The following is a 13,346-nucleotide window of genomic DNA, read 5'->3' on the forward strand; positions in this document are numbered from 1 at the left end:
AATTCATTGTCCCAGGAAGGGGAAACTTTATTGACACACTCCTGGGGTCAGATACATCACATGATCACACTGACAGAACCACAGGCACATAGACACAGGCAACAGAGCATGCACAATGTCGGCACTAGTACAGTGTATATCCACCTTTCGCAGCAATGCAGGCTGCTATTCTCCCATGGAGACGATCGTAGAGATGCTGGATGTAGTCCTGTGGAACGGCTTGCCATGCCATTTCCACCTAGCGCCTCAGTTGGACCAGCGTTCGTGCTGGACGTGCAGACCGCGTGAGACGACGCTTCATCCAGTCCCAAACATGCTCAATGGGGGACAGATCCGGAGATCTTGGTGGCCAGGGTAGTTGACTTACACCTTCTAGAGCACGTTGGGTGGCACGGGATACATGCGGACGTGCATTGTCCTGTTGGAACAGCAAGTTCCCTTGCCGGTCTAGGAATGGTAGAACGATGGGTTCGATGACGGTTTGGATGTACCGTGCACTATTCAGTGTCCCCTCGACGATCACCAGTGGTGTACGGCCAGTGTAGGAGATCGCTCCCCACACCATGATGCCGGGTGTTGGCCCTGTGTGCCTCGGTCGTATGCAGTCCTGTTTGTGGCGCTGACCTGCACGGCGCCAAACACGCATACGACCATCATTGGCACCAAGGCAGAAGCTACTCTCATCGCTGAAGACGACACGTCTCCATTCGTCCCTCCATTCACGCCTGTCGCGACACCACTGGAGGCGGGCTGCACGATGTTGGGGCGTGAGCGGAAGACGGCCTAACGGTGTGCGGGATCGTAGCCCAGCTTCATGGAGACGGTTGCGAATGGTCCTCGCCGATACCCCAGGAGCAACAGTGTCCCTAATTTGCTGGGAAGTGGCGGTGCGGTCCCCTACGGCACTGCGTAGGTTCCTACGGTCTTGGCGTGGATCCGTGCGTCGCTGCGGTCCGTTCTCAGGTCGACGGGCACGTGCACTTTCCGCCGACCACTGGCGACAACATCGATGTACTGTGGAGACCTCACGCCCCACGTGTTGAGCAATTCGACGGTACGTCCACCCAGCCACCCGCATGCCCACTATACGCCCTCGCTCAAAGTCCGTCAACTGCACATACGGTTCACGTCCACGCTGTCGCAGCATGCTACCAGTGTGAAAGACTGCGATGGAGCTCCGTATGCCACGGCAAACTGGCTGACACTGATGGCGGCGGTGCACAAATGCTGCGCAGCTAGCGCCATTCGACGGCCAACACCGCGGTTCCTGGTGTGTCCGCTGTGCCGTGCGTGTGATCATTGCTTGTACAGCCCTCTCGCAGTGTCCGGAGCAAGTATGGTGGGTCTGACACACCGGTGTCAATGTGTTCTTTTTTCCATTTCCAGGAGTGTAGATATGGTATGTCCTCCTCTTCCTTCGACTTCTGAAAGTGGTCAGTTTTAGAGAGACACATAATTTAACACAGTATCACGGTCCACATAAGCCCTTGCACAATATGAAACCATTTCCAGAGATACAAGGTATGGCAAGTGCCAAAAATTCCCTAGGTGATTGGGGATCGAACCACCCACCGCTGGGTTTATATTCTATCCAACAAATAAACAATTTAAACAATCACATCACAGTGTCATCTTCTATTGGCAGGAGATTTAGGCCCAATGACACGATGTTGGCTTCAGAGACCAGACCAAAACCATCTATAGAGTGGTGTGCAGGAGGAATGGAGAAGTATCTCTCTTGAATACTACATCTTATTTAATGACAGATGGCATCATATCTCATAATATCCGATTTGCCAATATGTCTGTATTTCTTTAAGATTTTATCATGTTTTTATACACTTAATAGCCGGCCGCTGGTGGCCGAGTGGTTCTGGCGCTACAGTCTGGAACCGCGCGACCGCTGCGGTCGCACGTTCGAATCCTGCCTCGGGCGTGGATGTGTGTGTTGTCCTTAGGTTAGGTAGGTTTAAGTAGTTCTAAGTTCTAGGGGACATATGACCTCAGCAGTTGAGTCCCATAGTGCTCAGAGCCATATACACTTAATAGCTTGTACAACGTGTTTCACTTTTCTGCATCAAATATCCTTATGAGAATTTCTTTTCACCAGATGCATGGAAGGAGGATGGACCGTCGGATCGCGGCGGGGTGGAGGAACATGACTTCGTAATCACGTTTTCTAACCAGGCGTGTCTTCCGACATTTCGTTTTGAATGTTTCCTTTGTATGTTGTTCCACGACTACAAACTGTGTGAAATTCATTGTAATGATAGTTCACCACAGCACATTTTTGTATAAGTTTTTATTTATTGCTTCTGAGCATGGCTCATTTTCAAGCAGCACCTAAAAACGAGTCGAATTAAACTACTATCAGTACACACACACACACACACACACACACACACACACACACACACACACACACATATATATATATATATATATATATATATATATATATATACCTGAAAACGTAAGATTGACAGACGAGTGCAACAAAAGATAATTTTACTGTGAAAGATGCAAGAATTTTAAAAAGAAGTTTCAAAATAGTTCGAGAAACTGCTGACAGGTGGTGCACTGCGCTGTGCAGGTCGCGCAGAGTGCATAATTAAACTCGTCCTCTCCAAGCAGTCACTGCACTCACAGCATAGCTTTTTGATGTTTTCCTATCACGAATAATAATAAATTAAATAAATAAGTAATCGTCTACTAACTAGTAGACTTGCTGGCTCTTTAAATGAGTTTAAACCTGCAAATTCAGTCAGTCCCTTACAAAACTTTCGTTCGCCCTACCCAAGTAGGTCTACACATACAGGGTGGCAATTGATGAACAACATGAAATCGTCATAACGTCTATTCGGTTTGCATCAGGACGTTCAAACTGCACAGTTGGCCGCGGAGCACCATGGGAATTAGTACGCGCATGAGCACACGCTTTGTTATCAGCCATTCGAATGTGAAACTGTCACGGTACAGTGTGCCTGAGCGAACAGTGCTTGTGAAGGCCTACTGTGTGAGCAGTAACAGCCCAACTGCACTCAAAGGAATTTTGCGACCGAGTTCGAGCTGATGACAACCGGTCCAACTATGCTAACAATCAAGAATGTCTTTCGCGAGTTTGAGAGAACTTGTAGTGTTGGTGATGAAAGCGTTGGCAGTGTCGGTCGTCCAAACGGGGCGAAAACGCCTGAAAACATCAAGAAGACTCACGCTGTGTCTCAAACCATTCCCAGGAAATCGAACAGACGAGCTGCACAGCAGGTGAGAATCAACCGAGAGACACTGAGAAAAATTGTTGTTTCGCCAACGCTGTTGTCCATAGATGATGTTTGGTTTGTGGGGCGCTCAACAACACGATCATCAGCACCCATACAAAGTCCCAAATTTTCACAGTATAATTACTTTTACAGTCCAATCTAGCCACTGTCACGAATGATGAGGATGAAGATGAAATGATGAGGACAACACAAACACCCAGTCTCCAGGCAGAGAAAATCGCAACCCAGCCGGGAATCGAACCCAGAACCCCATGATCCAGAGGTAACAATGTCAGCCACTAGACCACCAGCTGCGGACGTTGTCCGTAGAATTGACGTACATGTCTTTGATGCGAATATCGTATCGTTTGGCGGCGAAGTCCACTTTCGTTTTGGATGGGTTGGTCAATAAGCAAAACCGGCGCATCTTGGGGACTGAGAATCCGAATTTCGGTCGAAAAGTCGCTTCATCCTCAACAGGTGACTGTGTGGTGTGCAATGTCCAGCTATGGAATAATCGCTGCGGTATTCCTTGATGGCACGGTGACTACCGGGCGGTACGTGAAGGTTTTGGAACATGATTTTGTCCCCATTATCCAAAGTGACCCTGATTTCGATAAGAGGTGGTTCATGCAAGACGGAGCTTGACCTCGTCGATGCAGGAGAGTGTTGGTGTCCTGGAGAAGCCCTTCGGGGACAGCATTCTGCCTTTGGGGTACGCAGAGACCACTGACGTGGGTCTCGATTGGCCGCAACATTATTCGGATCTGAATACAAGACTCTTTTTTGTGGGGCTCTATCAAAGACAAGGTGTACGGCAATAACGCCAAAACCATTGCTGAGTTGAAAACAGCCACTGACGAGGTCATCGACGGCATCAATGTTCCGGCACTTCACGATTCGTCTGCGTCACATCATCACCAATGATGGCAGATAAATCGAACGTGTTATTACCTAAATCCGAATATCTCTAGTGACGTTTACATGTTGTATAAAGTGTGTGTACTCCGTAGTCTGTAACTAATTTGCGTTTTCTGTTCATACAGCTCAATAATTGTCACCCTGTGGCTCTGATAAGGAGAAAAGACAGCGCTTTCAGTGTTTCTAAGATCTGACAGGGCAGATAATCTGAGGAAAATTATACAGCTGCTGGCGCCCACTTCCTTGCACGGGCCCTGCTGTTGCAGCCCGAAGACACGGGCCGCCCCCCAGACGGGCAGCCGGAGGGTGCTCACCTTTATTTCGGGCTGTCGCGCCGCGTAATAAACTCACGCCCACGGCGACGGCCGCAGCAGAGGGGTGACCCTACGCCGCCTCGCGGGTAAACAATGGCCAGATACGGCGCGACGGTAATTACGGTCTTTCCTTCTGCGCGTCCCGTCCCGCCCTGTCTGGTAGGAAGGCCGCCCCACGGGGACAGGTGCATTACGAGATACGGCCCTCTGTGGGGCCACCTGACAAGGCGGCGCGACGGACCCAAAAGTAACAACCTGGAGGCCGAGGACGCCGGGGTGGAAACCGAGATGGGAATCGCGTCACATCTCCACCAGCAGAACAACTTCTGGAATAACGGCTAGCTTAAATCAAACACAGGCTCCGTGTCTGTCTGTCTCCCTCTCTCTCTCTCTCTCTCTCTCTCTCTCTCTCTCTCTCTCTCTCTCTCTCCCCCTCCCCTCTGATTTATATTTATGATGAAGAACTCCGCAGTAAAATGTTGGAAATTGTTCAGGGATATTTTCTTCGAATTTTGGTAAATGAAGCCACATGACCGTACAAAGGGTGTTGTGAGATAGACACAGAGGAGCACCCCCTCCCCTCGTAAAGAGAGTCCGCGTAGCAAGTATTAACATGGAGACGTAAATGAGTTCTCTTATCCTATCTTCTGCCACTGCAAATTAGCCTTTCCCTCAACTCGTGACTGTCTGCGCACGCTGTTGTCACAGTGTCATTTCGTCCAACTAGCGCCATTAAGAACCGGCAACTATTGCTTTAACAATTTGGGGCTGGAGTGTGCCACTCAACTATTGTGATTGTATCAACAGTCTGTTCTCTTCTCTCCTATTGTCGTTCCTCGTTGTACCTGGGGTAGTACCCCTCCTTGTGACGGCACAATAAAAGTGGTCGTGCTTTCGATTTAGGCTCAAATGGTTCAAATGGCTCTGAGCACTATGGAACTTAACTTCCGAGGTCATCAGTCCACTAGAACTTAGAACTACTTAAACCTAACTAACCTAAGGACATCACACACATCCATGCACGAGGCAGGATTCGAATCTGCGACCGTAGCGGTCGCGCGGTTCCAGACTGAAGCGCCTAGAACCGCTCGGCCACCTCGGCCGGCCCACCATTATATAGACATATACCGTGTCATTAGCCATCGGCTGCATTGTACAAGCGTTTGGAGTCGTAAAGTCATTGAAAGTAGGCTTCATTTCCAAAAATATTTTTGTTCTTTACTTAACGCTTTATTAATTGTTTGCCGGCCACTTTGGCCGAACGGTTCTAAGCGCTTCAGTCCGGAACCGCGCGTCTGCTACGGTCGCAGGTTCGAATCCTGTCTCGGGCATGGATGTGTGTGATATCCCTAGGTTAGTTAGGTTTAAGTAGTTCCAAGTACTAGGGGACTGATGACCTCAGAAGTTAAGTCCCATAGTACTCAGAGCCATTTTAACCATTTGAGCCTAAATCGAAAGCACGACCACTTTTATTCTGCCAACACATGGATGGGTACCATCCCAGGTACAACGAGGAACGACAAGGAACGGGGTCCTTTCCCTATTCTGCTTTTGCTTTAGCTTGCTCATTATTAACGAACATACAACATAATAAAACACAAACCTTAACAAATTTGCAAAAACAATACAACGTATTACCAATCTTCATACCTTTGCATTTTGTTGCTTACTAAAACTAACCCCAACAAAAATACAGCTGGTGCTTTCTTTAAGCACAATGAAAAAGGAATGTTGCAAAGACGAGAGAAAGATTGCTCAACCTGAAAGCAGATCAGCTACATTGACCAGTAAGGCAGTTTCCCGACGCGGACGTAACAGAATGTCTCCATTACAGAATGGCTCTGTCACTCAATTTGGAAACAAGAAATAATCCAGAAATTTATATTTGAAAATAGTGTGCTTTAACGACCTGCCATTTTTAAATTAGATCTCATTTTTCCTGTGGCGGAATGTTTCACTAATTCACATGTCACACTCACAGACTGTCACATTCATATTCTTTCTTGCGAGGTAAGTTTTCGGTTCATAGATCTAGCACGTATACGGATCCAACAAATACACAGGCAGTAACGTACATTTTTAAATCGGAAAACACTACTTTTAAATATTAGTTTCACCTTCTAAAAAGATGAGATATGGACATGAATTTACAGTAGATGTCGAAGGGGAGGAGGACTGGAGTACAATGTGAAAAAAAACCCGCTACTGATGCGCGTTGGTAGCTTATAAACAAATGAATTCTACAGCCACAAATAACATAATCGTGTATCTTTGCTACAGCTGACCACTTCATCTGTCGAATCCCTAAGGAGGTCCGACATCAGAATCATATTGGTGTAGAATTTTAAACCAGTTTGGTCATTCAGGTAGGTACGAGGGGTAGCTGAATCTTTTTTCCCCATAAATATGCAATTATTCTCTCATGGTTCCTTTGAAAGCACGGTCTACTTTCCTCCCCATCCTATGGAACCGATGACCTTGTTGTTTGGTCCCCTCCCCTCCCAAATCAATCAGTCAACCAACTACGGTCAACAGATTTCAGCAGGAGTAATTTGCAACTGTGAGAAAGTAATGTAGAATAAGAGGATACTTACCGATATAGTAGCTGACAAAACCCTGTTCAGCTCAGCGTCTTCTGAAAAACAGAGATAATAACATTAATAATAACGATCGTAATGGACAACCGAAAAACTTACATTTTACAGATGATTTGTTGATGACTAGCTCCTCTCGCATCAATAAAGTCATAAAATGAGAGAAACGATATTTTCGTTTGCGTTTTCCTGGCCGGTCTTCGATGAATGAATTACATACATTTACTGTCTGTAGTTTACAGTTATATGATAACACACACATCATACAAAACATAAGGTCATGTGAAATAACTGATATTAAATTTTCTTAACAGAAGCGCTGTATAACTTACCTGGCACACCCAGCATAAACATAAACATCGCAAAGTGTGTACTTCACAGAATAAGTATTTCAGCATACGGTACCATCTCAATATGGAATCGTGCAGCCCAAAATAAGCATGTGAAATTAATTCTGGTGAAGTTTTGTGAATAAGAAACGTTTTACTGATCGTCGTCGTCGTCGTCGGTGGCGGCGACGACGACGACGACGACGACGATGATGAAGACGACGGTGATGGGGGATGATGGTGGTGGTGACGGTGGTCTGTGCTAATGCAGGTCTATCACTACAGATTTCGTATACTCCTGCCTTCCCAGTTTTCGCTATTCTCCTCGTAGTTGCACACGATGCATCTGTCGACGATCTTGCCGCAGTGTAACACCAAATCCCGTCATATCACCGAAGTTAAGCGCTGTTTGGCCTCGCTACATCTTGAATGGGTGACTGTCTGGGGCTGCCGAGCGCTGTTGGCAAGCAGAGTGCACTTAGCCCTGAGGTGAGGAGCTGTTCGACTGAGAAGTAGAGGCTCCGTTCACGAAAACTGAAAAGCTCGGGGAGAGCGGTGTGCTGACCACAGTCCCCTCCATATCCAGATCCAGTGACGCCTGTCGACTGGCGATGACGCAGTGGTCGGTCGGTATCATTGGGACTTCCGAGGACTCATTTGAAGGATTTATCTTGGATCGTCAGCTAGGTGATATTTCCTTCTTCCACTCATCTTCTTCCCAGTCACTGCTTCCTCTAACGCATCCATTAAGCAATCTCTTCTCATTCAGTGTCCTAGCCAGTTTCTTTCCTCCGCTTAATTGCTTACAGTATTCGTCTTTTCTCGTTTATCCTGCGTAACACAATCATATTCGTTATTTAATTTGCGCATTCCACACATCCTATTCTTCGTCAAAGACACATCTCAAAAGTTTCTAAGCATTTCCCCTCTCCCATCGCAGTGGGGGACCGTTTAAGGTCCAAGCGACCAAGTCGAGCCTACGTGGGAAAGGGCGCTAGGGGCGCCCGAGTGTATGATCTGTACACAGTGCGTCCCATAACGATAACTGAAAACTGACACGGGTAAAAGCGTAAATGATAAGTCGCTTGTGTGGAAAAATGTTATCGAACCGGATCGGCAGTGGCCGCAGTCTTCATGTTTCGATGCCTTACAGGGCAAGAATCGGGGGGAGGGGGGGGGGGGGGAACCCCTAGCATTTTCCCTTACTGTTTATTTAATGGACTTCAGAAAACACTCCTCCTTTAAAACATTCCTTTTGTAATAACTATCCTTGCTTTTATTCATGATTACATATCGTGTTACTGGCTACCTTCATCCGAGGTACCTGAAATTATTAACAATTTACATTAAGCCATTACAAATTTTCTCTTCTTTCCTCTTAATGTTGTAACAACTTTTGCTTTAGTCTTCTTCACATTTTTTTTCATCCCGTATACTTCGCAGCTGCTGTTAAGTTATTGTAATATATTATTAACTGCTTTTTTATTTTAACTTATGAATATTAGCATGTAGCCTTATTAGCTGTAGATGACAAATTTGTATGAAGAGGTATATTAGACATAGATGACAGCATGCTAGACAGCGGCGGCTGCACGCCATTCGTAAGTGTACGCTCAGAAAGGACAAAGCATAGCCCTATTTATCCCAGCTTCTAACCAAGGATATGCTTGAGATCCATGTTTATTAGGTATGCTACGAATATTCGCCGCACCTCTCTCTTCATTCTGGTGATCCACCAGTTCTCACAGTTAGTGTCTAGTACGCAATGGCATGAACATTGTATTCAAGACAAGCGAACGATGAGCCAATGTGCAGGGTTGTCCCTCTGAGCTGACTTCTCAGAGAGAAACCACAGAATACCTCTGAAGATGAACAAGAGCACCCATGGTTCGTCTCTCCGGTACTACAAGGAAATTTTCTGGCATTCTCTCTATGTATGTTGCTCTCACCCGCTGCCGGAAAAAAAAGATTGAAGACGTAGCCTCTAACGGAAGTTTGAAGACAGCTTTGCTAATAAACGCAGATTAACAAGCAACAGTTCTTGGTTGGCTCAAATGGCTCTGAGCGCTATGGGACTCAACTGCTGAGGTCATTAGTCCCCTAGAACTTAGAACTAGTTAAACCTAACTAACCTAAGGACATCACAAACATCCATGCCCGAGTCAGGATTCGAACCTGGGACCGTAGCGGTCTTGCGGTTCCAGACTGCAGCGCCTTTAACCGCACGGCCACTTCGTCCGGCGCAACAGTTCTTGCCTCTTTTTAATCGTGCGGTAGTTAGGATCTGTCAGATAAGTGAAATCGATTGTGAAGGTACGATAGTTTCTGATCGCTTGGATAAATAAATTAGTATTTATCAGAAAAAGTAGACGACTGCCCTTGTCTCTTAAATAGTTATGTGGAACGAAATATACGTGTGCTTTGTTTCCATTCCTGGCATAAATATTTATATTACCTGGGGGCAACAGCAAGCTTAAGCAATCAGAATAAAGAATGATAGGCAAAAGTTGTGGCCAGATCGTAAAGAATTATCATCTAGTGTCCAGAATATTATTTATTCTTCCCTTCATTATTCTGCGTCTCATAACAGAGGTTTTCTCCCTATCGCGTCGTAAAGCTGTACGAAAGTGTTGTAGAAGCAATAATTGCCCAAGCTTTTCTTCGTATCAGTGCTCGGTTGGTGAGCTAACAGCAACTAATGTTTCTCCTCATAAGCTTTTTCATTTTGAGGGCGGCTTTTGTCTTTACAAATCTTTAGTTTACGGCACGTAAGACTATAAGCAAACAGTCGGTGTGCTGTTGAATAGCTGACAAACGTCGCGAATACAGCGTGCACCGTATGTCACCACTTCCCTTACCCAGAAGTCACAAAACGTAGATTTACATTAATGGAACTGTTTCCTTTATTCCTCTTCGACCATGGCCTCTCTTCCATCTTCGAGACAGACTGTCCAATTATTTCTGACGTATCGAAGGAAATAATTCCTTTCAGGGAAACTCACGCGGAAAGCTGAATTGATTGCTTATTTCCCGTGAAGGAAACTAAATAACGCGAAATCCGCGCTGCAGCCGTATCGGCTTATCGACTCGACGGTAGCGGAGGCGCGCCGCCTGGCGCAAATATACTGGCGTGTGCGGGTCTGGCAACGCGAGGCTGGCGCCAGCGGGCCGCCGCTTGTTACCGCGGCCTGTGGTCCCAATGTTAAGAGCTCCCTACCGTTTGTTACACGTCACCGCGGAGAGGACAGGCGAGATTAAAATGTCCACCGCACCTAACCCGATTCTCACGGTGAGAGTTTTACTCCATTAACGCTTTGACAAATTTAATGTAGAATGAAGACAATCGATGTAACGTTTCCAGACAGCGGGACGATGCAGAGTTAGATGCGGCTAGGAACACGGCATCGAATGATATGTATCGATTCCTAGAGGTGTCGATACAATGTTAAAATATTAGATTTTATAGGCACCAGTTTCTTCATCTCTCACTTCAACATCCATCTATAAGACAAGTAGTCGATTTTCAAAAATTTAAAATAGGATAATACAAGAGTTAAATCAAGTAATGTTGTTTCTGGACATTACAGTATATATATATTTTTTAAGCCTGGAATATGAAAAATGAAATTACGCAACGGATCACCAGAAAAACAGCTCAATAGTACCCAAAGGTAAATAAATTAAATCATGCTTAAGCCATTCAAAAACATAATTTTAACCAGTCGTAACTTTGATAATGTACTGCCTCAGTTTGAAAATAAACGCTTGGAGCCTGGAGAGCAACGATATCGCTGAAACTGTCAGGTGCTCGGTGGCTAGCTTTCACAGCTGGGTGATACAGCTTTCATGTCCTCCCGTTGCTCTAACGGATTATCCTACGGTGGTGACACAGGTGCTGCAAAAAAAAAAAAAAAAAAAAAAAAAAGGCACATTCCATCTTTTTCACCAGCCAGAGCGTATTCGAAAGAAACGATTGTTCCGTCATTTTGCGTTGTACTAACATTTTGTCGTGACTCTGTTTTAATATCACTATCTGGTTCGCTGCTGCTGGTACCAGCGGCAGCAACGAGATTAATTGGTAATAAACGTCTTATTGCAGATATAACCCTAGAGAAAGCTAGGGGGTCATCTATACTTTTGAATTTTGGGTCAAGCAAAACGGGGTACTGCAACCAAATGATTATATTCAGCCGCGAGGTATTAGCCGAGCGGTCTCAGGCGCTGCATTCATGGACCGTCCAGCTGGTCCCGGCGGAGGTTCGAGTCCTCCCTCGGGAATGGTTGTATGTGTTTGTCCTTAGGGTAATTTAGGTTTAGCAGTGTGTAGGCTTAGGGACTAATGACCTTAGCAGTTAAGTCCCATAAGATTTCACACACATCTGAACATTTGATTATATTCAGTTTGTCTAGATCTGCGTTATATTCGCTTGTTTGGTCTATCTTTCACTCCCTCTAGCACACTGCTGTTATTGGTGTCATCAAACTTACTTATACCATTTATTTGTGCTTTTAAGCAGTTGACCATTAATATAATTTTACTTATGCTCGCGTAGTGCACAACTGACGGCTCGGTGGTAACATGTTCTAGTGGCTTCAAAATATTAAGCAACAGTTCAGTATTGCACATTTCTAAAGCCGAGAAAGTAGATGGTGCCTTTGGATTTAGTATGAACATTCGGTGAATAATAGGAGCCAGTTCACTGTATTGCTCAAACAAAATAATAATAATAATTCCAACGAGTCTCTACATCTAATATCAGCTTGAGAGGTCTCTCAGTTTGTTTTTCTCTCAGCCACTCACTCTGAATTACATCTGAAGTATTCAACAATCTTTGTTACCTTTTTGACTAATGAATGAAAACTGTTGACTTACATTGACGAAATGTAATCAGTTTCGGCTAAGATCCTGCTATAAAGACTGTTATAAGTAATATTATAAACTGAAAAGTATCGATATCTAAAGTGCTCGGTACCAAGAACGATGGTTACTTTTCCCATGTCCGTAGACGAGGATGATCAGAACTTCTTTCGCAAAACAACAGCATAACTCGCAGAATCTATATTTTCAAATTAATCATTGGCTGCAGCTGACGTTTGACGCACAAAAAAAGGTATCTGGTTCTTATAATTTAAAATTACCTGAAATTCGCCGATTTCTTCCCACCACTGTCTGCAAGACGAAATTACTGTTGCAGCAATACAGAGGTGAGTGATAGCTTAATTGTAGACTTGATATGTAATTTACTAGCTATGGTTCTAGCACAGGCACATAAAATGTGATCCACAATATTTCTGACACTCAGACTGACGATGATGGTGTTTGGTTTGCAGGGTGCTCAACTGCGCGGTTATCAGCGCCCGTACAAATTCCCAACCTCTGCTCAGTCCAAACTCGCAACTTTCATGAATGATGATGAAACGATGAGGACAACACCAACATCCAGTCATCTCGAGGCAGGTGGAAATCCCTGACCACGCCGGGAATGGAACCCGGGAACCCGTACTCGGAAAGCGAGACCACGAGCCGAGGACTCAGACTAACGAGGACGCCAGTACCTCTAGGTAGCAATGACACAGTGTGCCTTTCGGAACATGATAGAAGCTACGTTTCTTTTGAACTATACCCAAAGTTAACGAACAAGTTCGGTGAACGACAGCAGTTTTGCTTTACATTTCCATGCTGTTAACTAGCTGACGGCCTTTCTTGTGTTGTTTTCAGTATATATTTGTACTGTAGAACTCATGTTCCTAGTTCCGTTTGGAAGTTAACGATAGTTATACTGTATGTAAATAGTATTAGTATAGTTCCTTTAATTATCTCTACTATAGAACTTGTCTCAATGTTCATCGGTTTTTTCAGTTGCAGAACATCTTCAGATCATTACAAATTTTAATAGCCTTGATCGCAATATAATCCATTACGAACTA

This window comes from Schistocerca serialis, chromosome 1 (assembly GCF_023864345.2).
Source record: "Schistocerca serialis cubense isolate TAMUIC-IGC-003099 chromosome 1, iqSchSeri2.2, whole genome shotgun sequence".
Classification (NCBI taxonomy): domain Eukaryota; kingdom Metazoa; phylum Arthropoda; class Insecta; order Orthoptera; family Acrididae; genus Schistocerca; species Schistocerca serialis.